This window comes from Macrobrachium nipponense, chromosome 21 (assembly GCF_015104395.2).
Source record: "Macrobrachium nipponense isolate FS-2020 chromosome 21, ASM1510439v2, whole genome shotgun sequence".
In the NCBI taxonomy this organism is placed as follows: Eukaryota; Metazoa; Arthropoda; class Malacostraca; order Decapoda; family Palaemonidae; genus Macrobrachium; species Macrobrachium nipponense.
In genome coordinates, this window is record NC_087212.1 from 53618633 (window position 1) to 53635297 (window position 16665).

General features: G+C 35.5%; 1 pseudogene; it reads left to right on the top strand.

Annotated features, from left to right (window-relative positions):
• The first annotated feature begins 2095 nt into the window (after window positions 1–2095).
• Window positions 2096–16416, top strand: LOC135198038 (putative uncharacterized protein DDB_G0286901; annotated as a pseudogene).
• Window positions 16417–16665: the final 249 nt, after the last annotated feature.

Sequence of the window (16665 nt, forward strand, 5' to 3'; positions counted from 1 at the left end):
CTTCTCTCATCTGTTGTGAAATAGTGTACTTCCAAGGTATGGTTAGCTTGTTCGGGTCCATTGAAGTCATTGTTAAGTTGTCGCCAGAAAGCAGAATATAATGCAGTATGTGAGTGTAGTTAGTGTATGTCCCTCGTTGTGACGGTTGTTTTTATGGTCAAAATTTTATCTATATGTTAATAGTATATTATTTTGATTTTCTTAAACTAATGACCACCTTAGTAACTTCCATTTTAGGGAGGTAGACCTTGGCAGTAATGCCGTGATTAATTTTCGGAAGCATTTTGTCTGTCAAACGCGAGCTTGGTTGCGAATGGAAGCAGAAGAGCAAAAGCTGAGTAGACGCTTTTAGTCTTGACTGGGTGTGCTTTCTTAAAACGCTCATTTCCTATATCTATATCTAAAAGGAAATCAGCATCATTGTCAAGACGCAAGTAGTCATTTTGCAACAGACAATAGGTGTGGGAAGTGGTAATTGAGGCATATTACGAAACTTTATGAGGAGAAATTTTGCTGTTAGCCGCTACTCGTTGCCAAAGGAATCTACACATGTTCATTTCTAAAGATAATTCCACCTCTAAATTACAGTTTTCGCGTGGCGTTTTGACAGTGGGTTTCTCTCGGTATATTTTGCTAACCTGTGAACTTAGTACTTAAATGTGAATGTTATTATTCTTTAGAAAATCCATGAACAACTACTTTTTTCTCTTCTAAATCCCTCATTCTCCACTTTTCTCCTTCATATTTATCATGTAGTATTCGGACAAACCTTTGTGAAAATTAAAATATGATTACTTCGAATGAAGATAATCGCTTGAACCCAAAATCATTTTAAAATTTTCTTTTAGCTTCGAATCTTTAATGTTGAAATACCATTTGAAAGGCTGTTCATGAAGGGAAAGTGACAAACGCTGTGGTATGGAGGAGGGTACGCCTCAAATTCCTCTTATAGGGACATGGTTCTGTAGCATGGGCAAATGATATCTAAAGAAACGATTGAAAAGGTTTCACGTTGTCTGAAACTGAACTTGTATCCTGTTCAAATAGCTTTTCGTAATATAGTTGATAAGGATGTTCGATTTCAGCCAACTGTCGCGGTCCCGAGTGCAAAATATGTTGTTTTTTTTCTGCATAATCGAGATTTAATGCAGTTCTGTTTTCGTAACTGGTGATATTTGTGTCCTGTCAAAATGAAGGAATCCAACTAATTGATGGCAATATTAAACGTTTTTTGGCGTGGACATCTTCGTCGGGGACTAGTAATATTTTGATGGCCGTGGCACTCGTCTACTTCAACTTCGTTCAGTAATAAGAGGCAAACGTAAAGAAGAAAAGCATATCTGAAAATTTACTCTTGCTGCGTATACTTAGTTTTTGTTGTTCAATAATCAACGCCGCCCCAACCTTCCACTCTAGTAAGTTTTCCTGTATTTTATATGTTCCCGGTTGATTCGGATTACTGTCGTACACATTGTTGTGTTGAGGTTCATCATGATTTATGGGGTTAATGAAATTTTCACCGCTTAGCAGGTAGGTAGCAAACAACATGTTTTTGAGAGAGAGAGAGAGAGAGAGAGAGAGAGAGAGAGAGAGAGAGAGAGAGAGAGAGAGAGAGTTATTTTTATTGATTTAGATGACCTGCCTGTTTCCTTTACAAGACAGAGATGGAAGTGAGATATAGAGTAGGGTAATATTTAGGCAACCTTTAACGCCCTCTGCTCATCTGCCCTGAGAGGAGTAAAGGCTGCTCACCTTGCACCGATCCTCATCTTGCAGAATGAGCCCAGAAAGGCATCCTTTGACCTCAAGACATCTCCAGGCTCATCTTTGCGACGGCCTTCATCACGCTAGAAGGAATTCGTTCTTTCGAAAGCTTGAAAAAATATATAACGAAAACTCTAGTTATTCATGTAAAGAAAGGAGAGAAAATAGGTAACTCATTACAAATAAGGAAACGGGAATTATGACCTAACTGCTTATCGGTCGTTATTATGGGAGAAGATCCTGCTTATTGCAGCAAAAAGCCGTTAACTTTGATCCGACCAATCGCGAAGCTGGAAAGGCTGCTGTTGGTATTGCGTAGCCAATGGCGTGACGGGACTCCTGAAGAGCCCTGGGAGTGAAGAAGGTATAAAGGGCCGGCGCCTCGCTGGGGATCTTCTGTGATAGTACCACTCTCCTCACGGCATCATCATGAAGTTCTTGGTATGTGGGCTGCTGCCTGACGACGATATCCGGTGCTGGTGCTTAAGTTGCGGTGTTGCTTAATGCGTATTGCGTGCTGTGTTCCTGTTGCAGTTCAGTGCGGTGCCTCTGTGACGGACAAAATAAGCCTGAATGTTCTGGAGAGACTGTTGCATTGTATTGCCTTGATAAGTGGTGTTTGATCTTGCCGACAGTTGTTATCATAATCATTCACGGAAGAAGGAATAAAATTTGTTATTAACCGTGTGAAATGGACGTGGAACGGGCAAGGAAATGACGCAGCTTAACTAACTTTAGTTTATTGACTAGCTAAAATTTTTATTCATTTTTCAAGATAGATTAGTAACGTTTTGTTGCTTACTAACATTTGATAGTTCTTGGTTTGCAAGCAATCATATAATTAATCGACACGTTTAATTGGTAGAATTTTGCCAATTGATTCATATCCTACAATATTTAAAATATAATGTATATATTTATTACTGATATTTTGTATTTGTCAGTAACAAAATAGATATTAAACTAAGGGAGTTAGAGTGTCTTGAATATTCATAAAGCAGAATTGTAATGCAAAAAGACTTTGTTTCATTTTCTTTGCTACAGAAAAGATAGAATGAAAGAATTGACCAGATTGAGTGCGTGGAGCGTTTGATAAAGTCCCAAAACATTTAGAAATTTGTGTATATGTGTAACGCTGAAATGTGTGTATGATGATATTTACATAACTTGTATAAGTGTAAACTAATTTTACATGGGTTTATATAAATTTTTCAATCTCCAGACATTTACACTGTCAATTAGGGATGAACCTGTTGTGGATAAAGCCTCGACAACACAAGCGTTTGCAAACACTTACATAAAAGACTCATGCTTTGCTTGGGTACTAAAACTTCTATATTCTGTACTGTTTACAAATTTAACGTCCTTCAGTCTTAATCAAATCACCAAACCATATCTAAACACACTTCTTAACACATGCGCTAACCTTTTCACTTCCTGGTACTAAACTTAATATTACATTCATATGTGTATACACGGTAGAAAAGTCCTTATTTTCAATGAGATTCTCGTGAGCCCTCAACTCAAAACCATGAGGCCATTTGTTCTTAGGTAGTGCTCAAAGAAAATCTCATTTTAACAGCTACATCATTTGGGTAATGCTTAATAAAAAAAATAATGTTTTAGCCACGTTTTGTGAAATGTAGCTTTTTTATTATAAGGTGCGAGTAAGTTTGCATTAACTTTCAGGTACAGACAACTTTCATGAAATGTTTGTCTTATCCGAGATTGGGTCAACTTTAAACATTTTTAATCTCTTAAACTTCAAATGATAAAAAATTCTTTATTTCATTAAATTATTCCGATAATGTGTAATGTTATAAAGATGATAAATTTTTCTTCACCAGATGTTACATTTAAATTAAATTTTTATTATATTTAAGTATGTAAAGCGTGATTTATTTCTGACTTTTGCACAAGACTCATTATCATCATACCCTACCACTTACATATATGACGCCATTTGCCCTTTCGTGCTCATACATACTTTCCCGCTTCCAGATTTTAGAGATCCTTCTTTCCAACCCCTCTGCAACACCGTCAATCTTGCATGTATACATACAAGCGCGCGCGCACACACACACGCATATATATATATATATATATATATATATATATATATATATATATATATACTGACAAACTTAAAATATATGTATGTACGTGTACGCGTTCGCTCGAGCATTATGTTGCAATTGATCATGTGATGACTGGATATTTAGAGATAGATGACTTTTGTTAGTGTCTTGTTAGCAACCCGTGGTAATATTTGTATAGGTTTTCAGGGCGAACACCAGAGAGAAAAGGATCCGTAAAAGTCATATCCCCCCCCTCCCCCCACCATTTGCATCGACCCACGCATTGAATGCAAGGCAGACAATGGGAAGCGTCCTTCCTTCTTTAGAGATAGCAAGTTTACGTAAAAGGTCTCGACGGTTTAGTGAATTTTGTTAAATTTATCCTTTGCATTTTTATTTTTACGTCGGCATGAAAAGAATTCACTGGGTGAGGGCGGAAGTTTGGGGATGGTCTTGGAAATCTCAAGGAAAACGGCCGTACCAAAGAGTAAACGTTATTTAATGAAAATATCACGATGAGATAATAATGATGAAGGTCAGAGATGAAGTTAGTCTTGTAATTATATCTATAGAAATCGCTCTAATGTAATTTAAAACAAGCACGCTTCAGTTAGTTTCTCTTGTGTTATTCTGTCGTGTTATTTAATTTACCAATGACCAATAGTTGATGGCTATATTCAAGGCTAAATCATGCAGTGGTAAATTAATAAGAAGATATGCTTATCTGCTTAGAAGCCGCCTTCCAGTCAAGTAGTAAATTAAGAGTCTTGTAAGTGGTTAGCTTGATGTGTCGCATTGTCCTTTCATAAGATTAAAATGATTTCATTCTTACACGGACCAATATGCAATTGAATTGCTCTCTGCTTAAAAGAGTCATCATGCACGTGCTTGTGTTCGGTCATTTTTCCTTAAAAGGAAAAATATTTTGAGTTGGGACGCTTTTATATTAGTGTTATCCCTAGACTTTCAATGAAATCAGTTTATAAACTGCTCAGTAATATCCAGCGTAGCACTTCAGTGACTTGTATATCTCCTGCAACAGGTCATTTCGTCTTTCGTTACATTAGGTTAGTAATGGAATTGGTATAGAAACTTAATGAAAGGCAAAAAAATTATTAATTTTAATTTACAAGAAATATAGCTAGCCACTGTTTGAGAAACATCGTTCCAAGTACAGCCCGGTAGTGAAACCAATTTGCAATTAAATTTCTGAATACTTTTCAGCCTGCTTTGTTTTTCTTAGCAAAGCGCCTTTATAACCTTCGAGCTCCCGATTTTTCAGAACCCCAGGATGCTTGTATATCGGTTGATTGAATTTCTCTCAGTTAAAGCACCGTGACTTCGTAACTAAGCAAAGTTTTCAAATACGTTAGCCATACATCTCTTTTTAGGTGAGCGGTAAGGTTGAAGAGATCACCAGGTTCCCAGAATGGTCGTTGGGGCAAGGTCTCTTGCATAATGACATACCCACGAGCTAATCATTGAGCACCATGAATACCCACGACATGTAGGTGTTTCCTTCCTTTTTGGAAAGAAAACTGGTTTTACAGCATTATTGTTCAGTGATAGTATATGAAGATTGAAGTCTTTGGGTTAGCGTACAATGTTGCGGGTATTAATTCTAAAAGAAAAAAATGTGTCGTAGTTTTTTTAATTAAAATAGTCATTCTTTGGATAATTTATCATTATTGCAAAATATTTATTTTTAATCCTTTCACTTCCGATTTTATCATGAAATTTCAAGGTGATGAAGGAAAAACGAACGTTTCATATATTGTTTTTTATAATAATGGCTGCCTGGGAATTATCAACATAGCTTGATTGGAAAACCAAAATGCTTCCGCTTATTCTTAAATTTGAATATCTCTTTAACAGAAAACCTCCCCAAAAGAGTCAGAGAAGTGAAAGCAGAGCTCCCTCAAAAATTTGGAATGAAGAAATGAAATCTTTAAGGAACAAAGGTGTATCTGTCTTGCTCATGACGTCAGCCCACCCAGCTCACCTTTGTACTTGAGAACTAGGACAGGTTATTCTTCTCGCAGCTATCTTTGTTTTTCATTGCCTATGTGATCCACTTCTTTTCAGCATCAAACCAGCTCACCTTTTGCTTCAAAACAGAACATATTATTTTCTGTGATGTATTAGTATTTTTTTTTTTATTACAGAATTTGCAGGGGCGCTTGCAATTTCCTCAGCTGACAATTTTAGAGGGATGTAATTTTTATCCTTCCGTGAAACCGTTGTAAAAAAAATGTATATCCCATGACTCGTGTCTTTGTCTTTCAGCTATTCAACGTTTCCTTTTTTGGAAAATCCAGGCAATACAATTCTTGTCACTTTTCTGCCATGAATACCTTACTAACGTTAAGGTTTTAATAAGATGCATTTTCTTACTTTTTCTTTTAAGAGAATGATTGAGTCTTTTTTTCAAGAAGTATTTTTCTGAGAGCTCAGGCAAAATAAGCTGTTTCAAGGATACTATACCATGTACGGCGGGAGCGTGCTTTTTTTTTTTCTTTTTTTCTTTTTTTTTATTCGCCTTCCGATGTTGCTTTTAGAGTCACTTACTCCGAGCGCCTCTTTATCCTTCTAGTTCCTTTCAGTGGTGTCACTGTGAGAAGTATGAGAGCGGAGGGCTATCATTAGCACCATAATTAATAATTATTACGTCTCCATTTCGTTTAACGTTTAATGTAGCGGCAACCTTTCTTGTCGGTCTTAACTGTGCGCTTGTGCTCGTAATTAACGTCATTCGTAATGACATTTGACTTTCATTGTCATGGTAACTGGGTTTCGTCTTTCTTAGGTAGTGAATTTGAGCAAATTATCATTATAAAATACTTGTGTGGGATACATTTTTTTTTTTTTTAGGTGATGCGCTATAGTCTCTCTCTCTCTCTCTCTCTCTCTCTCTCTCTCTCTCTCTCTCTCTCTCTCTCTCTCTCTCTCTCTCTCATGTCTGGGCTATTTTTACCTGAGAAGGTCTCACCTTGACATTTCATTTTTTGCCCTTCTCCACCATAGTAATTTATCCACGTGAAAATTAGAGCTGTAAAACATCTGAAGGGGTTCGCTCTTTAGTTCCGATTTTCCTTGCCATCAAGTGACATTTTATATAATCGAGGGATCTTGCGTCTTCCTTTTCTGAACTTTTAAGAGACAGTACTTAATCATACTGCTTTCGATAAAGATTTTCCTTTAAAAAATGTGAAAACCATAATATTGAACTATATCGATAAATATTATTTTTATGCCACGTTCAGTTTTGGCGTCCATGAACACCACAAGTGATATTTATGTGCAACTAGTTCGTAATAAGCAGACAGAATTAACTGTCCGATATCAACTCATATACCGTTTGCGATGTAGTTGAACGAAGATCCAGTTTTCTTGATGGAAAAGGAAAGACATGAGCAAGAGTGGTCGTAAAACTGAAGAAGAGCAGACGAAAGTGAGAGTAGCAAAACCGGTCCCAGTCGTACCCCCCGTGTGCCGCCATTCGAGTTGAAAAGCAGTCTGACTGGTGCGGGACACGTCATTAAAGGAACCAGGAAATTATCGCGGTCATCTTTTTCGTTTTCCTTTCAACCTGTTTACCAACCCACACACAACACACACACACACACACACACACACACACACACACACACAATATTATATATATATATATATATATATATATATATATATATATATATATATATGTGTGTTGTGTTGACGCGTTGAAAGGAAAAACTTAACTTATATGACGCGGCAATTTCTATACACATACTATGCCATATAATATGATGTATATATAATATATAATATATATATATATATATATAATATATTGATATCATGGCATATATGTGTATAAAATTCCGCGTCATAAGTAAGTTTGACTAATTTTCCCAGAATACATTTAACATTGAGTTGAAAATACTGATACAAATATGCATGATTAAAATACAATAGATGTCATCGGTAGGGTGGCGTTACTTTCAAGTAAATAGGAACTCTCACGAAGATTATCCGAGAAAAAGGAAAGGAGCCTTTAAAAAAAAAAAAGAAAAAAGTAAAATGCATATAGGTCGTGATCCCATATACCCTAATATGCTGAATCGGTGGAAAGGTTCCACCTTAACCCCCGTGACCAGATTAGCCTGGAACGAGAACAAGGTAATCCAAGCCCTAATTGAGAACAAGTAGGTATAGAAGGAAATCCAGAATAGGTTTACCGTTAAAGTAATGTCGGAATATGATTTTCCCGTCCTTGATATTAGAAGTTGCCTTTAGAATATGGAAGCTTGATTATTTTCAATGGGAAAGTCATTATCATTATCAGCAACAGTATTGATATAAGTTATTGATATCTGTTATCATTATTGTTGTTACTGTAGTCGATGTTGATGACGACAGCGTTGCAGGCTCAAGCTTTCATTGCGCATGAGTTTTTCTGGGATGATCTTGCCCATCCTTTAATGATAAACATCTATTCTTTTGTGATAATGTGAATTGGAACTACTCATTTATTTTATATATATATATATATATATATATATATATATATATGTGTGTGTTTGTCTGCTTTTATGTTTGTGTGTTTGTACGTGTCTACGCTTTTATAGAACTATTTCGTATTGAGAAATCGAAGTAAATGGAGTGAAATTTGAAGAGAGGACGGTCATATCATTCCAGGATAAGTTTAAAAAAATCCAATATCTATTTGCTTTGTGAACACTGTATGTATATATATATATATATTATATATATATATATATATATATATATATATATACACGTATAATATTAACCAACTTGACTAAGTCAAGGTTTTCTCTCAAGCGAAAGGAAACAAATTAGTCTCCAAAATGGGTTGAAGTTGACGCCACTAATAGGGTTGATTCGACTTGACCTTCCGACCAAGCGCTTCCTTGAGGCCCTTTGTCATTCCCATAAGTGATTTGTAGATCGTTGCCATCGTCGCCGTTATTCCTCCATCTATTTTTTCCCTTCATCCTTTTCATTTTTTTTTTTACAGCCCACCATAATTCGTGACTACTCCTTCCTCATCCTAAATTACCTGACTTTTCAGAGAGTAGGCCCACTTGTCGTTTTTGGTACTCTCTTCTTTCCTTTAGGTGTAAATAAACTGACAGTTTTGGAGGCTAGGTAATTTACTCTAATTTGAGCTGTCAAGAGTTCTGCCGTTACTGTTAGAGCAGTGCAGTTTTGGTCACCAACACTAAGAAAGGACATGAACAGATTAGAAGGGGTGCAAGAAAGAGCCACAAAGTTAATCTATCCATTAGGCAAATAGGATACCAAAGACGACTAGAGAGCCTGAACATGTATGGCTTAGAAACACGACGATTGCGAGGACAGCTAATATAGAACGTTCAAAATACTGAAAGGCATGACAAAACGAACACAAAACGGTAACCGAAATCCAGACAAGAAATAATGGATGGAAACTAGAACTGAGGAGAGACAACAGATCTCATTGTGGGAACTTCTTTATATACAAGATATGTGACGCATGGAATAAACTGCCACTAGAAGTTGAAAGCAGCAACAGTGTGGAAGAGTTTAAAAGAAAGCGAGACAAAATCATTAGGACACTATGAATGAATAGTAAAATCTACTCTTAGAGATAAGTGAGCGCATGATGTTTCCTCGGATGGACTAATGAGTCTTTGAGACATCCTAATCCTTGTAACTCTCTCTTGTTATGGTGATAGTAATCTCTGCTCGCAAGAGTTAGAGTACAATCAAGACTTTTCTAGATATGATCGCTGTAGCCCATGAGAGAGAGAGAGAGAGAGAGAGAGAGAGAGAGAGAGAGAGAGAGAGAGAGAGAGAGAGAGAGAGAGAGAGAGAGAAAATTAATTCGAGTTTTCACACTGATGAAGTTAGTCATGTGTTACGCAATTTCTGAAACTAATGGGTGACAGTGACTCTGTTGGAATTGTGGTTGATCAAATTAATGGAACGATTTGTTTTTGCAAAATGAAATTTCTCTTATTTTGTTTCTATTGTTTTTTGTCTCTGAGAGGCCACGAACCTTCCACGTGTAAGAATCTCCTTTCCATTTACTTTCCTGTCAAAGTAATTGCTTTTCTTCTGAATACATTTTTCGACCACATTCCATAACTGAGTTTAAGACAGAGTAGAAGTTAATGACGCTATTGAGTCATTCTACCCGAATTTATTGTCAAGATTGTAATGTTAGTCAGTTATACGCGCTTCTGTTTAATTAAATCGGATTTTATGTACTTTGATCATTGTTCTGGTGTGAGTTTAAATGAATATCAGTCAGTTGGCCAAGTAATCTTAACTTTTTGTGTTAAACTAGTAAGCACACATATTGAAGTCTGAGTTATTGCACATGACGTTCACAAGCGCGCGCTCTCATACTCATACCACACACCCACAGGGGTCAGGGGAAAGGAAAAGGAGAATCTTCCAAATTCCAAGGGAGTCGGGAAGGGGAAGAGGAGTCGCCTGGGCCTGACCTTGCCCTCCTCAGTTTTTTGTGGGCTTCTGCCAGTGAAAGTGAGAGGGAGCCCGTTGATGGGACAGTGCTTAGGATACCTGGGTACCAGCACTACTTATGATGATGATAATAAATAGAGTTTATTTCACCTTGGGTCCATACAGAAGGTACGTTATAGAGACAAGATACAGTAACTAATAGCCTTACGTTGCGCGTTGCTCCCTTGGTCACGGACACTCCAATAGGCTAATCGAAATAACAACGGGAACGGTAATAATAGTACAATGTACCAATAGCATTAATTAAGCTAATAATTATGCGAAGTATTACAGCGCAGATGCAATCAAACTTTGGATGTATTTTGGTAAAATGTTCAGTGTAGTCTTGATTGGATAAATGCTGTGTTAAAATAATGTTCGGGCAAAGGTTTATCTAATTTTATTTCGTTGTTATTTCATGGTTTATTGCACATCATTGCTATTATATTAGTGAAAATCCGGTCAAGTTTATTCATTATTTATTAGCTAGTTTTTTCTGGTACAATAATCTCTTGCGAAATATGCAATATTTTAAGCAACAGGTGAAAACCGAATACGTACTACATTTTGAAGTTAATGATTGCTTTGAAATGCAATAGATAGATTCACTCTATCCTTATATCACGGTTGTACAATTAATGTGTTTCCAGCAGATTTACTGGTACTGTGCTAGAGGATACCTTAATTTAGAAAGCGGTACATTCTTTATATATATAATATTATATATATATAATATATATATATGATATATGATATATATATATATATCTATATAACGAAAAAAAAGTGGCTGCCAGTTTGTTTATAGAAAATGAAGCGATAGCAAGGGATACTCGTAAAATTACAGTTTTAAGTAGTTTAGTTTCGTAGTTGCAAAGAAAAAGTAAAATAAATAGATAATTACACAAATGAGTTGATCTTAGATGAAACTTTTTCTTTTAGCTGCCACACAATGGAATATTGCTGGAATTATGTAATAGTTATTGCTGTAGGTTCTTGAACGGAGTAACTGGGTCTTTAACCAGTCATTCAAGATGGACGTCTGAACGTTAAACGTTTCACCATCGTTCTCTTGTGAGATTGTAATATACAGATACAATCATTGATATCTTCTACTACAATGAAAAATGTAAAGGATTTGTATTTAGTGTTCCTTATTGCTTGTTTTGATCTTTTACAGTCAGCAGTCTTTATTTCACCTGGAGTCTTGTATATACCAGTTTTATATATTCTTTATTACATATATACGCGATGTGTAGTAATTTGATGCAATTGGTGATGTTCCTTTTAAACACAAGGTACGGCGAGGTTCTGGTGAATTTTTAGTTATATTATGGGAAATGTTAATTGTGCGTCATATGCAAAAAGCAGAGTTTAGAGAATAATTTATGGGTACTTAGGAAAGAACTGTGATTGCCTATTTAATTTTTATCCTAAAAGTACTAGTACGTTTAGTTTTAATACACTGCATATGTGTGCATAAACAAATATCTGTTAATAATTGTTCTTCAACAAAATAAGTTCATTTTCTTAACCTATCTTGTATTACTTTTTCATCAGGAAAGTAAGTAATAAGCTGAAAATGAGAGAGAGAGAGAGAGAGAGAGAGAGAGAGAGAGAGAGAGAGAGAGAGAGAGAGAGAGAGAGATATTCATTTTCTTAACCTATCTTGTATTATTTTTTCATCAAGAAAATAAGTAATGAGCTGAAAATGAGAGAGAGAGAGAGAGAGAGAGAGTCGCATACCAGTTTTTTTACCCTATCAATCTTTATACAATTTCAGATTGTTCTGGCAGCCCTGTTGGCTGTTGCAGCTGCTCAGTTTGGTCAGGTAAGATAATTACTGTCTTTTTTTTTACCTGCAATAAGAGGGAATAACTGTAATATGTCACATTTTCTGAAGCACTTATCTTTGGTAGACCAATGCACATTTTACTCAGTTTTGATCATTGTAATGTCAGTTTAGCTATTCTTATTCGAAAAAGGTTTTAATTAGCATCAAGCCCAAGACTTGGACCAAGTCATGTCTGATGCACTGGCAATGATAAGACATCCGGAAGTTTAGACCAAATGATATTTATTTTGGTTGTCTGTTAGGGTAAGTGTTGAAATACTCGTGAGGTTTTATACCTCTAGATACTTTTGAAGTGCATTGCTGGCGTTTATGACTCAAGGTAAGTCACTGATAGTCAGTGCTGTTGATATATATATATATATATATATATATATATATATATATATATATTATAATATATATATACACACATATACATATATATGCATGCATATGCATATGTATGTACAATCATGATAAAGTTCCCCAATACAAAGCCGTGCATAGCTGTCCAAATCAATCTTGACCACTGGCAGAACAGTATATTAAAGAACCACTTCTCTAGAATTCGCTCTTCATAACTGGGTAGCCAGAGTCAATATTATTATCTATCATTGTTTCTAATCCAGGGAGCGGTTCAAATATTGCCGGAGACAAAGTTATCCCCATGATATAGTAAAATAAATTAGTAAACTAAATTTTTTATTCTATGGTGGGAAAATCTCTCGTGACAAATTGAGATCCGCTGTTTCTTCCATTTCACCGTGGCCTACATTGAAATATTGTAACTTCGTTTAACTTCGTGACCGAGAAGAATGTGTATTTATGTTTTTGTTAATTTTACGAAAACATTTTGTATATTCATAAATATTATGCTACAAATGTCGTTTAATATCACATTCACTTATCCGCTATTATAGATAAGCGATTCGTCAGCAAGGAGACTCGAATTCCCGCCTGTGGGAACCACGACAATAGTGACGAGATTTTCATCAGTTCCCACAAGGGAATTCGAGTTTCCCTGGTGGCGAATTGTTTATCACTATAATTTCTCTTCTGTGGTATTCCCTAAGTTGAGTGAATTTTTATCTTGATTTTTGTGATATATATATATATATATATATATATATATATATGTATGTATATGTATTTATTTATATACACATACATACTGAAACGATAAGATGCTAAGTAATTTCGTCTTATTATTGCATCGTTTCACTTTCCTTCATGGCTGTAACTTTGTTTGTATAATAATCTCGTTTTTAAATTTTCGTGGTTTAAAATCAAACACACACTTATGTATGTAAATAAGTATACATACACAAATTTATAATATAGATACATATGTAGAATTATAATATATAAAATATATATAATGTATATTAATAATATATATATATAATATATATATATAATATACATACATACACACACACATATATATATCTATTATATATTATATACATATATATATATATATATGTTATGTATATATATATATATATAATATTTATATGTATGTATGTATGTATGCATGTATATAAAAACATACATACGCATATGGACACATACATAATTTAGGGGCAATGAATCAATGAAATATTCGCTTATAAAGAACAGCCGTATGAAGTTCCTCTCTTTTTCATTTTCTTTGGAATTGCTGGAATGAGACCCGTTCTGTTTAGGGGCCACATTTTGGAGGTGTTAACATAAGAAGCCTTCAGCTTGATCGGCCGCTCCCTCGTTGCTCGATAGTGTATGGTCGCAACTGTTTTGAAGAAGATAGGTAGTTGATCAATTCTGGTGGAGCTAACGAGTGAGTATCCACTTGAGCACGTGGCTAACCTCTCGCATTTCCACAACAGTTCCGTTCAAACGGTTTCAACAGTCAGAGGGCCTTCTTGCGCTTCGATGATGACTTCGACGATTTCGACGACCACGATTCCTTGGAGGACTTGTACGAGGACCTCTACGACGACGATGCCGACGACCGCGCTGAGGCTAGGGCTGCCCTGACGCGCCTAAGAGCCTCCGGAGCCATCACCGGCAACGCCTTCAGGAACAACAGGTTCATTAACAACAGGTGACGGGAATCACGCTTCTCATCAGCTTACACACACATATAGATGAGGCACTTGTTACTTCAGTGTACATAAATTCTACGAAGTAGGTCTGCTGGGATTGGGCATAATATTTTACCTGGTGATAAGTCACATTTTAGTTACAGATTGGGTGTCTTAACCTTCTCTCTTCTGGCGTCATTATTATCATTATTATATCTACTACTCCCCACTGCATAAGCTTTGCTTCTTATACCATTCATGAAGCTTTTATAATTATTAATGTTGTTCGTACATTGCCACTGTAACTTCACCACTAGCGGAGCTTTTTGGTATATACTTGTAAATAAGTTTTTGGTGTTCATTACTTCTCCTTTAACTTTATAAACTTCCAGTTTTTGTTAATGTTCTTAATTACGGTCATGGACATGCCCTTCAACTCCCGCGGGTACTACTACTAATAAAAATTGTGTCTTATGTAGAGTTAGATTTCTTATAGATATCTTACACTGAAAGTATGAATGTTCACTATCCTCAGTATATGCAAAATTAAGAATATTTATAACATGTAAATGATGTATGTATTGACATTCTACATATATAGGCTATCGGTATACGGTTACATCGTTATAGGTGAGTTTATGTATAACATCACAAGAGACCTACTTCATTTAGTTTTTTCTTTAAATATCCCATGATTAGAAGTCAAGGTATTTTAGTTATTCATAGTTTTTCAGGCAATTTGGAGTTACAAACTGTGTTTTCAAGTTAAACTTTCATCATTTCACCTTTGTTCTATTTTTTAAATGTAAAAGTATGATTAGTTTCTTGTTTATTTGGCATAAAGTTTTCTTATTGATTCAGTTATTTTAATAGAGTATTTTTTAAACTTATTGTCATCTATAACGCTTGGCAATATAATAGTTATTTTGTAGCAATTGGATCATGTACCTTATTAGTTACTTTTGACTGTTAAGTATGACTCATACCATAAAGAGTTTACAGATTTCCGAAGTTTTCTTCGTTGTAGAGATAATTTATTTGTCACATGTACGAATATTCATTTGTACATGAAATTTTCAGGAGACCCACCAACAATGCATTCAGATCTACTGGATTCACCAACAATGGATTCGTCAATAGATTCTCAAACAATAACCAGAGGAACAACTTCGGAACTAATTTCAACGCCGGAACTAATTTCAACACCCCAAAACCTTTCGTAAACACCTTCAGCACTAATCCCAATAATTTCAATAGAAATACCGTTTCATCTACTACCACTGGCTTTAACGGTTTTACCAACAATCGGTTCAACAACAATGGATTCCAGAGTTCAGGACACCGTTTTTCTGGTCCCAACAACAACGGCTTCGGACAGCCCCTTTTTAGCACCAACACTGTGAACACCAATAGTAATCCTTTCACCAACAAGCGAAGCAGCTCCTTCAGCTCTCTGAACAGCATCCGACCTTCGGGTATCAGCAAAAGCGCCTCTCCATCAGGGTATCAAAACTCTCCCAAACGGCATCAACTGGCCAGGCGGAAATGGCTACTTCTTTAGCATGAGCTCCAACGGAGGTGCCCCTGTTAGTTATTTTATCAGCTATGATGATTAAGCACTCAAGATAGTAGTCATTTAAAGTATGGTGGTTAATATAAAACAAGAAGCACCAAATATTCTAAGCCTGGGATGAGGGAAGTAATAGTTTTAATAAAAATGTTTCACTCATTTCATAGAGCTTGAAAATTGGTGTTCATTTTGGTTTAAAATGAAAATTCAAATAGATCGAATATATTTTTCTAGACAGGGGAACATTATTTGGTGATAAGAGTATCCTTCTCTACTTATGAATATGAAGTTTATTCCAGTCGTCTTCGACATTCTAATCTATTTATGATACATCCACAATTCCTTTTACATAGGTGTCTCTTAACTTATAGTCCTCCAACCTAGATGGTCCAGAATCGAAATGTGCTTATATTTCTAGCTCGAAAAATGTTTAATTATACATTTATTTTATTTATTAAAATGAATGTGTATATCTTACAGATTTTTAAACCAATTGTATAGCTTTCATAGTGTTTGTCATATGAATAAATATATATACATTTTGATGCTCTGTATTTTTGTTCTGATGAATAGATACTTAAATTATTACTGCTACTATTATTTTTATCCCATTACTGAAACTAGGTCGCCAGCGCTCCTTGGAATTGAGGGTTGCTTATGTACATTTTGCCATTTTTGGTTAAGGCCATTGTAAGTTACGCCCAATGCCATTCTTGGGGATCAACGATGTTAACTGGTGAACTAGGTTTTAGTAAAGCGAAAAGGTAATTTTTACGACTGCAGAAATGCATTTAATTTCCCCTTTGACGTAACTGGTTGAACTATCAGTAATGTGCT